The sequence below is a fragment of the Myotis davidii genome, unplaced genomic scaffold, assembly GCF_000327345.1.
Source record: "Myotis davidii unplaced genomic scaffold, ASM32734v1 scaffold91, whole genome shotgun sequence".
Lineage (NCBI taxonomy): Eukaryota > Metazoa > Chordata > Mammalia > Chiroptera > Vespertilionidae > Myotis > Myotis davidii.
In genome coordinates, this window is record NW_006283139.1 from 163,178 (window position 1) to 182,016 (window position 18,839).

At 42.6% G+C, this 18,839-nt stretch overlaps 1 protein-coding gene across 1 annotated transcript in view; it reads left to right on the plus strand.

The window, feature by feature from the left end:
- The window catches only part of CTNNA2 (catenin alpha 2), a gene marked incomplete at its 5' end in the record, with an annotated part of 880,141 nt that overhangs the window by 160,103 nt on the left and 701,199 nt on the right, over positions 1 to 18,839 (plus strand). The gene's annotated exons all lie outside the window — the stretch shown is intronic.

The window sequence follows — 18,839 nt, forward strand, 5'->3', positions numbered from 1 at the left end:
TTTAAATGCTTCTGTGCCCTGGGGCAAGGTGGGAATGTTCCAGCAGGAGAGTTATTGATTCGTCGGGCGATTAGAAATTCTTATGAGAGGGAGACTCCAAGTTTTCCAACGGGTGACAATAGTGTCTGCTTGTGTTGCAGCTCAGATAAAAGCTGGCCTCAGTGTGTCCGTTCCTGTACAATGAAAACTATAAAAAGGAGATGAAATCCATATTCTTTGCTCTGAAAGCCACTGAATCATGTCTGTATTGATTTGCTACATTCATTCAGCCGGGGTGATGTTGCTGATGCCCAGAACTTGCCACCGTGAAAGACCGCACGTTCCTTCTGTGCTGGACTCCCGAGTGTGAGAGAATTTAGGGGAAAATGTAGGTGACGTGAGGTCTTTACATTACGCGTTAAAGGCAGGCCCTGTGTAGGGGTCAGATAGGGAACAGGGACTATGAAAATCTGCTCTCAGCCTTGGAGGCCAGCCTGCATCCTGTTGGGACACTCAGAGGCAATTTGGAGACAAAGCCACCAGCCATGGGTAAGAGCACTGCTGCTCCTGTGGGCTCCCCAGAGGACTTGGAGCCAGAAAACAAAGCGATGTAGAATGTCTTGCAAACTTAAAAAACAACAACAAAAATCTCTGGGTTTTTTTTTTTCATGATGACCCTTCAGATTCTTTGATTTTGGAAGACTTGCTCATTTTCAGGGCATGAAGAATAGATGTGGCTGTGTCCCGTGGTACCCAGTTGCTAATGAGGGGTTCTCTGTAGGGTGCTGGATAGCCAGCAGTCTCTGCGATGCAGGCCCACAGTGCTATGCAGGGGGAAGCTGGGAATGTTGTTCGCTGCTGTCTCCCACCTTGAGTGAGTCTTTGGAATAGCAGATTTAACGAGAAAAGAATGCTTATAGAAGCTGGTACTCGATTTATTGTTGCTTTTACTAGAATAGCAACAGGCTAATGACTTGTATGTGGAATGCGGTTTTATATTAACACATGCTGGTAATTTCTATCAAAGAAGAATCGTTGCCAAAGACAGAAGTAGAAACAGAAGGGATCTCACTGACGGTTAAGAACTCGGTGTAAATGAGTCGGAGGAAAAGGGTGTTCCAGGGAACGGAAATGACAGAATGTGAGTAAGGAAGAGTCGGTCAATATGTGACTTATGATTTCCAGTTTAGGGTCTAGAATCCTGCCAACCAGAGCTTTTTTCTTTCAGTGTAAACTCATCCGGATCAGCAGAGCGGATGGATTTTTGTGTTTTGTGGACTCCGGTTACTTGTCTTCCTTGTGGTTCAGAAATATTTTGTATTTTTATTGAAAACTTGGTTTCTACTTTGATATGGTTAAAGACGATACATATGTGGGTTTAGTGCTACATTTCTAAGTGTGCAAATTCTATTCACATTAAAGCATCAAGATCAAAGGCTAAAAAAAAAAACAACAACAACCTACTGACTTTTATATAAACTGTGTAAAATCTACTTGGTCTTCACACTTCAGTGATTTTAAGGTTGAATTGGACGTGACTAGACAAGCTCCATAATCCCTATCCAGTACCTTCATTTCTTACTGCCACAATGTCAATTTATATTTATTTTGATACAACTCATATATTTATATAAAACATATATCCATCTGTGTCCTGACGGAAAAGTCTGTTGATATTAACAGCAACCAATAAATTAGTCAGCTGTGGCTAGGCTGTTACCAGGTATTTCTTTTTCAGTATGATAAGCTCTGAGAATAAAGGTACTGTCAAATTGACACCCTGTAGATTTTCATCTTGCTGTCCTAGACAGTATCATTAGGATAAAGAAGACATTAGATTGAGGAAAAAAAATTAAAATGGACACAACTGACATTTCTGGATTCTAAAACTCCCCTGATGAGCCCCTGATGAAGATTCAGCTTACGATGCTCACTTATAGGTGAAGCTATTCTAAACCGTATACATGCCAAGTGGTATGGAGCGAAGGGAGAGGGAGGCTGGGAAGAGGGGCTGTGTGCTCAGTGACTAGGAAAAGGAAGTCTGCATGGGGCATGAGCCTTGGTCTAGCCACATAGGTTACACTGAACTCAACGGGATTTCAGTTGTGGGTTAGATATTTCCACTAAGGTATTTTTGAATGAATGAACGAGTGTGTGTGTGTGTGTGTGTGTGATTTGAAGATGTAACAAAAGCTGCGCACTGAAAGAGACTGTGGTATAAAACAGAGGGCTGGGTGGACAGAAGTACATGGCAAAAATTATGATTGGAATGTAGCCATACTGGAAGGGACTGTTGGGATAGTTGCAGGCAAGGCCTGGTTGGCCTTAATTTGTTTCATCAAGTTTATAATGTATCTCAAAGTGAGAAGAGTCCTAAAAATAACCTCTGCTTAACTAGAAAGTCATTGTACATATGGGGAAGCTAATGGGCAGAGAGCGACTCCTTTTCCAAACGAAGTGTGGCTGTTGGACTGTTATGCCAAGTACTATGAGCAGTTGCAAATGGCAATGGAGACATAATCTTTTCTCTGGAATTTATCATTTTATACAGCTTTTTTTTCTGTGGCAGTAAAGCTCTTTTTTTCATCACACACACACACACACATACACACACACACACACACACACACAATCTTAAAAATGACCCCATGACAAGAAACCATTAAACATGTTATTTTATTGATTAAACTTTTGTGGTGGATTCAAATTTAGAAGATTGTAGTCATTCAACAAATATGGATTGTTTGCTTGGCTATTTTTGTGCCAGGCATTGTTCTAGGATCCTGGAGACACAGAAGGGAGCAAAATAGATGAAATTACCTGATCTCACAGGGCTTACACTGTAATTGAGGGAGACGGGCAATAAATAACTCATTTGAGCAAGAGTGAAACGGGGAAATATAAAACCTGGAGCAAGGAGCTTGAGTACAGCTGGAAGTAGATGGCCTGGGAAGGGTTCATTGAGAAGAAGACATTTGATCAGAGGTCTTTGGGACATGAAGGAGTGCACGGTGAGATGCCTCCATGTGAGAAGAGTGTCCAGGTATTTGAGGAACCTCATGTGGCTGTTGCAAGTGAGTGGAGAGTTGCGGGAAATGGGATCTGCAAGGTTACAAGGTGTCAGCTGAGCTGAGCTCTATTATGTGGAATCTGACTTGCACTTGCCATTGGGGAGTGTTGGGCAGAGACTGCCGTGCCTTAGGTGTTGAAGGCAGGGCCTAGGAGCACAAGGGGTAAACAAGCAAGAGGGCCCATGGGGAGACACTGGAACTATTCCTGAGAGGAGGGTGCCTGGCAGGTAGTGGTAGCAGTAGAAGTGTTCAAATTCCCACTCGATTTGAAACAATTTGCTTAAAAAGCAGCCAGTGAGAAGAACGTGTCCGTTGTATGAACACAAAATGGACATGGGGGTGTGGAGGACAGTTGCGGCGGTCTCGGCCATGGTAATACGGTATCTTCAGTTGGTATCTTCATTGGGTTTTGATTGCATGGAAAATTCTGATTTACTCGGATGTAGCAACAATTTGTAAATAGCACACTTCGCAATGCTTGGACACTCCGCCACACAGATTACGTTTGACAAGGGAGTTCAGTGGGGGGAAAAAGTTTCTAAGTTGTATCATCATAAATATCCAATATGGATCACATTCTTATAGATATAAAAGACTAGACAAATGTAATACTTATACTAAGGACTAAAACTAGCTGTAGAAAGTGTTCCTTGCCTTCCTTATTTGCACCTTTTCTTGTAAGAACAATAGGGAGATGCGCCTTGAGGAACCTATGTGGCTGTTGAAAGTGATCGGCAAACTCATTAATCAACAGAGCCAAATGTCAACAGTACAACGATTGAAATTTCTTTTGAGAGCCACATTTTTTAAACTTAAACTATATAGGTAGGTACATTGTTATTAACTTATTTAGGGTACTCCTGAGGCTTAGGAAGAGCCACACTCAAGGGGCCAAAGAGCCGCATGTGGCTCGTGAGCCGCAGTTTGCCGACCACGGCAGGCTGTTACTTCCTTGTTAACTAGTCACTGTTGGGCCTCGGGGAAATGTGAGGGGCGGATCTGCCTGGACCTTGTGTGTGGAGCTGTGCAGCCAGTTCAGTGTTCTCTGCATAGACACCGAGCGTTTCTCCGGGTTATTTTTTAAAGACTCACACAGAACTACAGTGTTCTTAGACAAACGTACAATTAAAGTTTACCCATTTGCACAGTGATGGCAGAGAATCAGGCTGCCTTAAGTGATGACTGGCTGGTCTCTGCTGTGTAGAAATGTGGCAGGTTATTTTTTATTGTATTTTTATAAATAATAGAGTGGTCTAGTTTTCAAAATATATTAAATTCAACTTTTCTCAAACCACTTGAAGCACGTCAGCGAATTTCTGGGGATCATTTGTAAAGCGCTAGTGTAAGCACAGGTTAAAAGCACATGAAGACAAGTCCATGTGGAAACACACACACACACACGCACATGCACATGCACACGCACACACACGTTATAAGTGCCTGAAGGGCCATTGTCATAGCCTTTGCTTCGGAGTGGAATTCAATGTTACAGGGAGTTTCTGATGGATATGATTTGTGAGGGTTGAGGTCCCTCCAGCCTAGTCCTGGGGTTCCCCCCACACCAAGGCTCCTGCAAAGGACACCATGTGAATAACCCCTGAAGTGACACCCAGGGCTGGGGGAGCTCTGAAAATAGTGAGCTTTCACACTTTTTATTTGTTTCTTTAATGGCCAAAAGAAACATATGTTCACTGAAAAGGACAAGAACATGAATTAAGAAGAAAAACTCGTTCATAATCTCCTCCCCTAAAGATAATCCCTGTTAATGATTTTGTATAGCTTTCTAATGTTTTTAAACTTATATGACGGACCCATTTATACAAAACCACACACATGTTCATTATGCCTTGCGTTTCAAGAAAATGAACTCGTTGTAAATGGTGTTTTGTAAGCTGTTTTCTTCACTTAATGTATTGTGAATATGCTACCGTTTTAATAAACATGCTCTAACCTTATGTTCACCGGCTACATAGCATTTTATTATGTAAATATGTGGTCATTCATTTAGAAGCAGTTCATTTGGAGAGTATTTTTACAGAAGGGTGTTGGAACAGCCGTGCAGGGAAGGCCGGCTGGCTGGCGGTTCCAATTCAGACCTGAGGCGCGACCCAGGAACTGAGCGACCACACAGCTCTGCAGCTCAGATGCTGTAAGAGCGGATCTCTGAAAATGCTGTGCAATGAAAATTTCATTATGTGAAGAACTTTTTAATGCCTCGGGCCCTACTTCAAACTCTCTCACGTGTACTTGTCTGTCGTCTGTTGATTTTCTATATAAATTGGGTTTTCATTTACCGGAATTTCTCTAAGTGGGCTATAAGTAGTACTGCCAAAAGGGGTACAGAATAAGTTATTCACAAGTGGTTTTGATGTAGGGTCCCAGAGAAAGCATAGAAAGCTTATGAAAGGAGTGTCATCAGAAAGATAATTTTGGCCTGGCCAGCATGGCTCAGTGGTTGAGCGTCAGCCTATGAACCAGGAGGTCACGGTTTTATTCCAAGTCAGGGCACATGCCTGGGTTGCGGGTTCAATCCCCGGTATGGGGCTTGCAGGAGGCAGCTGATCAATGATTCTCACTCATCATTGATGTTTCTATCTCTCTCTCCCTCTCCAGTCTTCTCTGAAATCAATAAAAATATAGTTTAAAAAAATCACAGTTTGTTTAATAATTAAAAAAAAAAAAAAACATGGCAAGGTTTGGCAAGCTTGGGAGATAGGACCAAGAAAGGAAAATGGAGGATTCCCTTAAACAGGTCAAGAAAAGGCAAAGACAGTGTATTGGGCAGAAGAACAAGCGCACAACACCAGCATGTTGGGGTTCTCCCCAAGATCGGGGCCTCTCCCAGTTCCCAGACCGTCCCTCCCCAGAGCCCAGGTCCCGGGCTGTGTTCCAGGTGGGATATGCCCAGGCCTCCCCCAAGTCTGCCCAGTGGCATTTGCCAGTACATTCTGCCATCACACGCAGCCAACCCCTCTGCTCCCGCCCGGTCCCCCTGCCTCCTACGTCCACATCTGGCCTTTCTGCATGGGGCTTGCAGGAGGCAGCTGATCAATGATTCTCACTCATCATTGATGTTTCTATCTCTCTCTCCCTTTCCTTTCTTCTCTGAAATCAATACAAATATACTTAAAAATAGAAAAAATAACTTTGTTATAGAAATAATTATATTGCCGATTTCTCCCAGACACGAAGATAGGAGAAAGACTGAAAAGTTGTTATCACTGGAGAATAAAGCTAATTATTGGCTAAGCATAAAATTTGTTTCCAGTATTATCTAGGCCTTCTCATTTCTCTACTTTCTGTTAAGTTGTAAAAGAGGGGATGAAACTCACAAATGTCAGTTCAGCTAATAATAAGTTTCTCTATTAAAACTTTTAGTTTAAAACAGAATACCAAGTAACGTTTTAAAAAACACTTGTAGGCCATAGAGGAGCAAATGTTGCCCAGACCTGCCCATACCGACCCTCCACTTTAAGAGGTAATTAAGGGTTGTCTTAATAGGATTGGTAGCTTCATTCAAGGGTAAGATTGCTAATATCCCGTATTTGGTGCCTGCGGTGAGAAAGTTTTCCTTGCCTTCCTCATTTGCACCTTTTCTTATCACTCTTTCTACTGTTGCCCTTCAAATATGGCCAGTGCCCTCATCTCTATTAATGTTGAGCTTCAAATTCATCTGTGCAAGTGTGCTTCTCCTATAAAACCTTTGCTCCACGAAGATGGTTTTCAAATTCCTTTTTAGTTGGAATTTCTTAGCGAGGCCTTGAAACAGTACAGTGAGGTTACCAACCCTTTCTCTGAGCTCTAAAACTGTCCTTTGAATCCACTCTCCCTAGGTAATATGGGTGGAGGGAAGTCTTTGGGTTCTGCATGGCATTTGCATCCTTGAATTATGGCCCTTGCAATCCGCTTGCTGGCATTTCCAGGCAGTTGTCAGTGTGACTCCCAGAGGTACCCAGGGATCAGTCATGCAACATCTTATGTTTTTCTTATGGTATTTATCGCACTTCCTTTCTAATGGTGTTCCATTGAGTTTGCTGTCATGAGATCTCAGAAAGCCAAGGGAGTGGTATGGATGGGTATGCTGGGAGGCACAGACTGAGGCCCAGGTGGTGGGAGGATGTCCAGCCCTACTGGCGGGACACATTCCCTGGGGGGATAATGAGGGTGAGAGTGTGAGAGAGATTGTGCCAGCATCAAGCATCCCACAGAGCATGAGGGTGCCGTGCGAGGCTCCAGGAGGAGATCCAGACTGGCAGGTGGTTGGTGGCATCGGGGTCATCTGGACACAGCATCCACGGTAGCTGTAGAGCACAGGTGTAGGTGGCATCTAGGGCCCATGGGAACACGGCAGATCTCCTGGGTCTTAAAGAACCCAAGCTGGAACACTTATCCTGGTGAGGGACTGAGGCCCTTTGAAAAGTAAATCATGCCGTATGCATGTTTGCTGTTACTTATTATCAGCTTGTGACATACAGTTAAATGACTTATAGGATTCCAGGCCAGATGGGTCTAACTAGATTTGTTTCCCTTGGATGGTCAAGGTCAATTTTCAATGCAACCTCACATTCCAGTGGCTTGGCCAGGAAAAGTCCTTTCTATATGAACTTCCCCAGGATGGGTTTTGTTTAGCAGAGTTATAAGCCTGTGCTTTTTAGCCAGCTGTACTCAGGTTCAGATTTCAGTCTTATCCCTTGTTATTCGCATAACCTTAGGCAAGGTGTGCCTGGATTGGGCTGGTCCCCTGCTGGCCCCTGAACGGGGATGAATCTGGCTGGGTGACCCTGCCTGGATGAATACTGTGAGCACCACTATTGCCAACGCCAGGAAACAAACAAATGGAAGCCCTTATAAAACGAGCTGCTTTTTAGAGAACTTGGAGAAAACTGACTGAAACCAGAAAAGTAAACACCAGGAGGGCCAGGCCCTTCAGCTGTGAGAAGTCGGATGCAGAGCAGCTTGTCTGAGTTAGTAGATGAGATGCCTTCCTTTTCCTGGTCCCTCAGGCTTCGGAGAGACGAAGGCCAGGTTCTCCATTAAGCTGGTTATCTCTCATGGCGACCTGATGGTTGGATATCACTCACCTTCTCCACAATGGACTTCTGTAAGGAACTCTTCTTGGTGATGGAAAGAAACCAATTTATCAAATGCAATGGGAGGTGAAAGTAAAAACCAGCCTTAACAATAAAATCAAGTCCCATACTTAGAATTCCAGCTAAGAATTCTCTCCTTTTCAGACACCCCTTCACGGAGTCCTTGAAAGTTGTTTCTGAAACCTACAAGGTCAATAATATGAGGAGGAAGAGGAAGTAGTGTTACAAAACAGTCAGGGGCTGTCTGTGGCAGTCGGTGAGCAGGGCTGCTGACGGAGCTGACTGCCGAGTCATCAGATTTGTCATCCCAGGTAAGACAAGCCCGGACAGCACAATCCATCAATTGATCTTTGAAGAGCCTTCCTGGTACTTCAAGGAAGACCTCCCAGAACTGTCCGGGAGAGCAGGAGGCTGCACTCCACCACCACACTCACGAGTCTGGATAGACGTTTTCTTTGTGTTTCCAAAGGACGTGGGAAACCCAGAACTCTGGATTGCTTGTTCTTGACTGGGTTGTGCCAAGATAAGCTCAGAGGCCTTTTTGCTCGGGTCTCCTGCTGCCTCGAATCCATCCTGAAAAGTCTCTTTTGTTTCATGTCGGAAACTGTTGCACTCTAAGGACTAAGTGTTTCACCGGTGGAGATGCCTCCCTGCTTCACACACACCCAGCTCTCTGCTGATGCAGCGACTTTGTCCTTCCCATCCATCTGGCAGAGCGTTCTTTCTCAGACGCTGCATGGATGGCTCCTTCTCTTCAGTCTCAGCTCGAAGATGTTGCTCTTAATCACATCAGTGTATTGATTTATGTTCTAGCCCCAGCCAACCTCCAGAATTACATCACCTCCTTGTTTGTGTTTGTTGTGTCTGCTCCTCCACTAAAATTTAAACTCTCATGAGACAGATCTTATCTTGTTCACAATCCCCAGGATCTAGAGTAGCTAGTCTGGGATAGTAAATAAGTATTTTTGGAATGGATACATGAATTCCCTCTCATTCTTCAATAATGATCATGACAATAATAGGAGGAGGAGGTAGAAGAGGAGGAATAAACAGGACAGCAACATAACCCATATGTTTTTAGTTTATTGAGTTCCATGTTTTGGAACAAAATGATTCACTTTTTTTTCTGTTCTACCTAGATAAAACTGTAGGTAAATTAGCTAAGGTACCTCATGTGAGTCTTCATGATTCACCCAGACATTTCCCTGTAGTTAAAGCTATACATTGAAGACCTGGCAGAGGCCCACATCAATTCTTTCTAGAAAGGCCTAAAATAATCTTAATACCTCTTGGTAGAGACAAAAATAATATGAAACATGTCACTTGCTTGCTTTTCGGATCAAAGAGCTCCATCTAACAGCTCACTCTCTAGGTTCTGCCTGGCGTTTCCTCCAGGCTGAGCTGTTTGGGCAGGACTTTCAGGGGAAGTATTCCGTTCTGTAGAATTCTGCAGGCTCAACTGAGAACTTTAGAAATTACTTAACTCATCACTTCTTAAAAGGCATGAAAGAGTTTTGTGTATGTACCAATGAGATAAATTAACAGAAGCAAAGAGTAGACATATCACTGTTAAAAATTAGACACTGTCACACTGGCCAGTTTGGCTCAATGGATAGAGTGTCATCCTGAGGACTGAGAAGGGCAATTCTGGTCAAGGGCATGTACCTTGGTTGCAGGCCCGATCCCTGGTCCTGGTTAGGGTGCGTGTGAGAAGCAACCAGTCCATGTGTCTCTCTCACATTGATGTTTCTCTCTGTCTGTCTCTCCCCCTCCCTTCCACTCTCTCTAAAAATCATTGGAAAAATAGCTGGGAGTGAGGATTAACAAAAACAAACAAAAAAATTAGGCACTGTCCCCCCAGCCCAAATTCAGACTCCAGATTACAGGGGGGGCTGATCCTCTAAGTGTAGCAAGTAATTTCTCGGAGAAGCAGGTTAGGAAATGCCTGATCTAATAAGTCGGTGCATCAAATCCAGAGTTGTTAATTCAATCTAGCATGGGTTTAAAATGGGTTGTGGTTTGTTTGTTTGTTTGTTTGTTTTGTGAATGGGGATAAATACTTTTGTAAGAAAGCGTCAAGTGAAATCTCTCTAGGGAAGTCTTCCTGAGCTGTAGATGCCTTACCCTGGACACTCAAGTGTTCAGAGGAGACTTGGGAAGCTGTGGGGGGGCTAATCTCTTCTTTGAAAGCCTTAGAAATATACTAGTACAAGCAAATCTGAACCACCATCTCCCCCGTAATCTGTTAATTGAAGGGTAGCTGTTCTTTTACAAAGCTCACCTCCCTCAAACACACCTCTTCCTACACATCTACTCCCCCATTTGTACAAAGATAATTTATCATCCTTGGAAGAGCTGCTCTCAGTAAGTGCCAGGACTGGAATAGTCAGTCTCACAGATTATTTTAAATGCCTTTTCCTAACAGCTTAATTGCTAACTTCAGTTTCTACTAATTCTGCAGGTTTGGCTGCAGCTGACAGATTTATAGCATCAATCCAGAGCTTTGCCTTGGGCAGCTCACCCCTTGAATTGAGCTTTTGTTCAGGGTTCTTTTGGCGACTGTTCTAGGGTACTGTTTTCCAGAGGAAGCTGCATTTGACTGATTTCTCTTGGGATTTTAAAAATTAGTTAACTTATTTATTGATTTCAGAGAGGAAGAGAGAAGGAGAGAGAGATAGAAACGTCAATGATCAGAGAGAATCATTGATAGGCTGCCCCCTGCATACCTCCTACTGGGGATCGAGCTCTTAACCTGGGCATGTGCCCTGACCGGGAATCAAACCCATGACCTTCTGGCTCCTAAGTCAACGCTCAACCACTGAGCCATGCCAGCTGGCCTCCCTTGGGATTCCTAAATCTGTCTAGGTATCAGCACCACATAGGAGATTTTGAAGAACCTATGCTGTAGGCCTCACCAATTCTCAAACAGCAGAATCCCTAGGGACTGAGCTTGCGGATCTGTATGTTATTAGCAAGTTTCCCAAGGAATTCTCATGCCTCCAGCCCTGTACCAGCCTTGGACGAGGCCAGCCTTGGGTCTACAGCATTAGATTCAGAGACACGTGCCAGAATTTTCCTTTTCTTTGGTTTCCTCAATAGCATTTTCAAAGTGTTATTTATTATTATTATTTATCTTCATCCTCCAAATCTTCCCCCAACCCCTCTGCCCGGGAACCAGGAGGAACCTTGCAGGGATTTATTGCCATTTCCTTCCTCTTACTTCCCCTAAAATGCCTCAGGAACACAACAGCGATTGGCATTCTGTGTGGATTTCATCTCAGTAAAAAGAAGAAGGAGAAGAAGACAACATCAGCCTATTTATTATTCGGTCTGCACACTTCGGGGTTAGGAGGCATCCGTTACGTGTTCAGCAGTCTGGTGGCTAATTTCACACTTTTGATCCTTGCTAAATAGATACACAAATCTTTGGGGAAAGATGTTTTTTTTCATAATCCACGAGGCATTCACAAATAAAAAATATTCTCTGAATTTCATCTTATCAGAATTACTGCATCTTTTTTTTCACCATTGGCCTAATTTTATGCTCTTATCTCTTCTATTTGTTCCATTTCCCTATTAGTTTTGCTTCCACCATTGTAGAATCTATAAAACATATACCTTCTTTATTTCTACTTTATTTTTTAGTGTTTAAGTGTTTTGTGTGTTTTTTTAGGATCTTACAGAACCACTATTTATTTTTCCTAAAGCCTCTGTTTTCTGATTTCAGGTCCTTTAGATGAAAACAAGCAACAAGGTATCTGCAAATTATCAAATGGCTAAGGACATAGTCAGGGTAACAACTGGAACTTAAATTGGAATCCAGGTCTTTTGGTTTATTTGATTTTTCCCCCATTACTTTATATACTACTAGAGGCCTGATGCATGAAATTCATGCAAGAGTAGGCCTTCCTTCCCCCGGCTGCTGGCATCGGATTCCCTCTGGCACCCGGGACCCTGGCCTCCCTTGCAACCTCAGCTTCATCTGGAAAGTCATCTGGAAGGACGTCTGGTCTAATTAGCATATTACTCTTTTATTATTATAGATATTTTAGTGGACTTAGAGATAACATGCTCCTATTCTCCATTTAAATCCTACATCTCTTCCCTAATATTTCTTTTGATCCCTCAAGTTTAACTACATAATATTCTGGACAAATCTTCCCCCTTTTGCAAGCATCTCTAGATCCTAGTAGAACCCTTTAAAAATCCTAATAGGAAGCAGATGACAGTGACCTTATGGTGGAAAGTCACCAGAATTCTGCAATGAGGGCCCCAAATGACCCTTTGTTGGCAGGAGTAGGGCATTAGAGGAGCAGACAACTGCATCTGATGTTCTCAGCAGTGCAGACCCTCCTGGCTCCTGGCTCCTGGCTCCTGGCTCCTGGCTCCTGGCTCCTGGCTCCAAGTAAAGGCTGCCAGTCTTCCAGGATCCAGGAGACAGCAGTAGGGGCCATAACCACAGCAGCCAGCAGTGGTGTGCCAGCTTTCCTGCAACCGCCCAGGTGTTCAGAGCAGTGGCTCTGCTCTTGACTCTCCATGTCTGTCCAAAGACCTGCCTGTACCCGTTTCTGAAAATAAACCTTTAGTTGCCTGTTGGATTAGGAGACAGCATCGGGAAGGTAAGGGGGGAGGGGGTGGGCTTAACTGCTTTTAAAGCATTATTGATTTTAGAGAGAGAGGAAGGGATAGGAACGTGGATCGGCTACCTCCTGCCTACACACCCCGTACTGGGGATCCAGCCCACAACCTGGGCATGTGCCCTGATCAGAAATCTAACCAGGACCTTTTGGCGCTTGGGACAGCAGCCAACCAACTGAGCCACACCAGCCAGGGCTCTAGCTGCTTTTTAAGTGAAGTTTCAAGAAAGCATCTCATGTTTGTTTTGTTTGTTTTTTTAATATGTTTTTATTTATTTTTAGAGGAAATGAGAGGGATAGAAAAATATAAACATCAATAAGAGAAGGCAACATTATCGACTGGCTGCCTCCTGCACACCCGGGCATGTGCCCTGACTGGGAATCAAACCCGCAACCTCCTGGTTCTTGGGTCAACTCTCAACCATCGGGCCGCACTGGCTGGGCAAGCATCTCGTTTTTAACCTGACCGCTCTCCTCCCTTTTCTTCAGAAGAAGCTCATGCCTCACATCCCTCCCTGTCGGCAGGATTTGCAGTAGGAGCTGGGCCGTTCTGAGTTTTCCCAGTTGCTGGCGTAGGACCCAGCTTTCTCAGACCTGCTAAAGGAGTTGGCACCCCTGCCTCTGATACTCCCTTTCACATGTTGTTGTGCCTCCCACCTCCTGTTGTCTTTGTCCTTCAGGATTGGTGCCTTTAACAGAAAATTGCTTCATGGTCATTTTATTGGGGTTTCAGAAAAGCGCGTGATAAGAGTGTGTGTTAAATCTGCTGTCTTCAACCACATCTCTTATTTTAAGGAAGATTGCAGGTTCTTTCTGTGGCTCTATTCGGGATCCCTGTTAATTCATACCCTGACTTGACCAAAGAGATGAATGGAGCTAAGATCATCAAAATATGTTTTCAAAGTGAGTGAGAGTTTTAGATAGAGTACAGGTGAGACATCATGGGTTGGAATAAAGCTTAGATGGGGGAATTCATTTGATCCGAGCAGTCTGTTGTATTTCAGTGTCCATACTATTCCTAACCAGAGCATTAAAGAGATTGTTTCCAATTTAGACCTGGAAGAAAATGTGGTTGTGCAAACCTGTCTTTGTGGTTTATGTAGGGGAATTATAGGAGAAGAGTGCTTCTCACATGATGATATATAGTGATGGAAGATGCTTTGACATTGGGTGGTGGGCACACAGTGCAATATACTGATCTTAGAACGTAGAAATCCACACCTGGAATCCATATGATCTTATTATCCACTGTCACCTCAATACATTTAGTTAAGAAAAGGAATTCTTCAGAAACTAATGCTTTTAAGTCTACTTGATGCTATCATCTTTTTAGTTATTGACTGATAGCAGTTGTACAGTTGCCAGACTACAATTACATGTGATTTGATATGTATCTATATGTTAAGAAAACAACAAAAAACTACTTAACTGTTGCATTGGTTTTGAACTGCATTTCCTGGATACCTAGATGTGTCAGTGAGGACAAATAGGAGTATTATGACTCGGTGCCCTCCACTCCACCCACCCCCATACCTACTTCTCCCTGAGCCGTCCTGATACTAAATGCTTTAAATATTTGGTTTTCTTTTTAAAATTCCATTTGGAAAATAAAGATCCGGAGGGTAAGGCAGATGTTGAAAAAGAATGTACTTTATGGTCCTAAGATGTTTGTCTGCAGTAACCAGATAATTGACAGGAAAGTTAATTGTGACATTGATTACTTAGGTATCTGATCAATCTGTGATTATAATCATAGATCTGAGATTATGGGAGGATAGAGGAGCCCATCTCTTTGCATACAGAAAGCCCTATACTGAAAACCCAGATGAGTACAAGTTCTGAGCTTATCACCACATTCTGGCTATGGGTTTATACCAGCTGTGTAAAATCTATCCAAACAAGTGAGAGTGGGTTTGGCCACCTCTCTGCCGCTGCCCCTCCATGCAGTTTCCCTCCTCACTCATCACAGACTCTGTGCCATGCCCTTTAACAGCATGCTGATTATTGGTGTGGTACCAAAACTCTTGGCACTCATCATTTCCATCATTTTTTTAAAGAAATTATAATGATTTTCAGTTGTTAGAGGTAGCACAAACATAATATGTGCTAAAACTTCTCCATAAAACATTTTATTTGTTTTCTTTATAGTGTACCATTTTCTTCCCTGATAGCCACAGATGAATCGGAAGACTTTTCTTACGTTGTGATGATAAATTGAATTATACTAATTCAGTTTAGCAGAACTAATGCTTACTCACTTGCTGGGTAAATCAATCTGTTTGCTTTCTTTCAGACAAAAAGAAATGATAATTAATAACCTTGGGGATAATGTTTTAAATTCATATAAAGTTATCATAATAACAGAAAATATTTGCTGTAGGGCTGCACGCTGACAGGGTGAGGGACATTTTACTTCTTTAAAAATAAAATTTAGAATTGAGCATCTAAAACTGAAAAAAATTATTCAGAATGTACTGAGTGTCTGTTATGTTTTAGGAGTTACTCTAGGATACAGTAGTACAGAATGATATACAGCGGAACTAATAACTTATTCTGGACTTGTTAGTGTTGTAGGACTATTAAGTTTCCTCCAAATAATAATAAGAAATAGATAGCAAGATGGAAGTAGGTAGATATGAATCAGGTTTAGAGAGAGACAATTGGGTCAAGATGCTGCATTATTCACGAAGGGGTAGCACTTGAACTGTTTGGATGGTGTGGAGAAAAAACATACTCCGATCACGGATGGAGAAGCAACTTTGTTTTCCTTTAGGGGTGAGGAATACTCTAGGTAAAATTTGTTATACAAATGTGAAGGGTACACTATCAGCATGGGGCAGGCCAGCTTCATTAGGTGAAAGGACTTAAAATAGAGAGAAAGCAAATTGCAAAGGAAGACTGAGAGTAGATTACAGTGGACTCGCATTCAGATTGAGAAACGCATGCTTTATTTTGGTAAACAGCTGTTTATTGACAGTTTCTCTCTGTTTGTTTGGTTTGGCTTAGCCTGTACCTGGGTGTGGTACCGGGGAACCTTCGCAGTGTTAGGGAACAGCCCCCTTGCGTTCTGCGCAGAGAAGCTCTGAGAGTGAGCACTGGACACTGGAGGTGCGGAGGCAAGTTAGGGGATTCTTAGGGAAGGCCAGACAGAAGACGGATAGAATCTGAACAAGGGAGAAGTCATGGGAATGAAAAGAAGCAAAACAGGTTCAAGGAAGAGGATTAGTAGGACCTTAATTTCTGTTCTGATGGGTTTGTGGGGTTTTTTTTAAGAGAGGAGGAAGAAAATAAATATTGCTTTTATATTCTCATGAAATAGTATTAATTATTCATAAAACTAATGTGTCTCTAAGTTGAGGATGATAAGATTCATTGACATATTATCACTCCCCCCCAAAAAAGAAAAGCATTTAACAGTGTTTAAAAGTCTGCCACAGCCCAACTGGTGTGGCTCAGTGGTTGAGCATCGACCTATGGACCAGGAGATCATGGTTTGATTCCTTGTCAAGGCACATGCCCGGGGGTGAGTTCGATCCCCATTGCAGGGAGGCGCCAATCAGTGGTTCTCTCTTATCGTTGATGTTTCTATCTCTCTCCCTTCCTCTCTGGAAACAATAAAAAATATATATTTTAAGAAGTCTGCCACATATTGGATTTGATCCTATGATGTTGCTATGTAAGTATGTGTCTTCTTCTGCTCCTTATCATAGTCACACAGTAGGTCATTCATGTCTTGGTTTTACCTTTTATAGCTGCTAAACATTTATGGTATGAACATGCTGTAGCCCCACTGAGTCCTGGTTGTGAATTTCACACCTCACACATCCAGGGTCCATGTGCAGGCTGGGTCTTCTGGCCATGACCGGCCTAGTGAGAGCAGGCCTGCAGACTACCCAGTGTCAGCCCCTGAGGTGTGCATTCTCCACAGTGTATAGGAGTAGCTTTGAAGATGTTATTTTAAAAAATGAAACACATTATTTTGTAAAAAAAAAAAAAAAATTGGCCTTAAAGGATATACTTATGTTTGTCTTGGGTTTATAAAATCTGAATGGGTCATTTAACTTTCTCAGATACATTTTAATTGTACATCTAGCATTGTGTGTTCGGGAAATATTGTGAGTAAGTGATTTCACAAAGATCTCAGACACGCCCTTTCAGAAATGCAAGGATCTAAGGGTGATCTGCCACCTGGAGTCCTCTTGTAGGTTATCTCTGCCCATGAAAGCTGTGCTTTTCATTACCGTGTAGTTTGTTGATTTAAGCAAGGTGATATTTCTATGAGGCAACAGTGTTCAGATGTTTATTTGCTATGTATTATGAACAAATATCTCTTCCAGGGACTACGAGAAATACAAAGTTGGTTGGAAGAGCCACTGTATGTAACCGAGGAAATTAGACCTTATAATGTCCAGAAATTCACTACTCTATTCATAATCTCTGATTTCTTGGCTACATTTTGAACAATGTGGTTATTCATGACATGATAGCAATGAAGTATTGTCTTGATGAAGATGAGTCTGATCCAGATGAAATTTGATACATTGTTATCCAAGAAAGGGACTATTACCTACTACAGGAAATGGATATATTTGCCTAATTTCCAATCAGCCTTCGGCCCATGCCATTTAGCATAGGTGAGAGAGATGGCTGCTATGAAGCAGCTCCATGTCAACACAGGATTATTTGGTAGGGTCAGACCCTCTTCTGTGGTTTGGGGTCTCCTTGGGAAATTGATTTTTCCTTTGATACATTATTGGGTGATACAGCCCAACCAGTGCTGAGAAAACATGCCAGTAGTTATAATATGCCTGACCTTGTTGTTTCATAATAATTACAGGCAAAATTATAGGACCCATTATTTATGAGACTTAAACTCTCATAAATGAAAACTCTGAAATTACTACAACCCTACATGGATTTGCTAAACACAGGCCATTTAAGGGTAACCTCATTTCTTCCTTTCTCAGGGAGAGGTGATGGGTGTTGCGGTTCCAGCAAAGCCTTTAAAACATTTTTAATGTCTTTCTGGGTAGCTCTTTGGGCATTTTGGTGGATTAGAAACTGAGTGAATCATTGAATTCAAAAGCAGCTATTAAATTGATTCCAGAAGAAGATTTATGGCAGTAATCTTCAAAAAGTTATCAGGTGCTAGAGACTCAAAGCAGTGAGATTCAAGGAACAGGGGAGGTTTTGATTATGCAAGACGGTGGGGAGAGAATGGCTGTGTACAAATATTTGAAGAACAATTATGCAAAAGAAAAAAGAGAGACTTATTTTATATGAATCCAAAAGTGTCTGTAAGACAACACAGAAAGCCCTGGCAGGTGTGGCTCAGTTGACTGAGCATTGTCCCATGCCCCTAAAGGTCATTAGTTCAATTCCCGGTCAGGTTGCAGGTATGGTCCCCAGTCAGGGCTCATACGGGAGACAACCGACCGATGTCTCTCTCTCTCTCTCTCTCTCTCTCCCTCAGGAAACAAGAAAAATTCCAAATTAAAAAACAATAGCCCTGTCCCAGTGGCTCAGTTAGTTGGAGTGTAGTTCAATACCCAGTCAGAGCACATGCTGACCCTCCCTCTCTCTCTCTCTCTCTCTCTCTCTCCCTTTCCCTCTCTCTCTCAAAAATTAACAAAAACATAAGAAAAAAGAGCTTAAAAAAGATGACAAATTTTTCACGCTGAGTATAAGAGCAAAACTTTAGAATAGCAAGAGCTTGTCATTGGTCCTGTTGTCTGAAGCACTGCAAACTGCCTCAAAGACTAGTGTGTTCTCTCCCTAGCCAGTGCCCTGCGCTGGAATGTGTGACCATTTAGCAGGGGACTGTAGCAAGACATTCACACATGAGGTTGAACTTCTCGGTTTCTTCCAGCCCCAAATTTATCACTTCTGTAATTTTGTAGAATGGCACCTGTGGGCCTTAGATTGACCCCACCGCCATCAAAGCAAATTATCTGTCCCTTGAATGCCACTTGCCTGGTTTATCTTATACATGAGGCTGGTTTGAAAAATGAGATGGAACTTGGAACTTTGAGATCAGAATAGAAATGAAATTAAGCTCCACA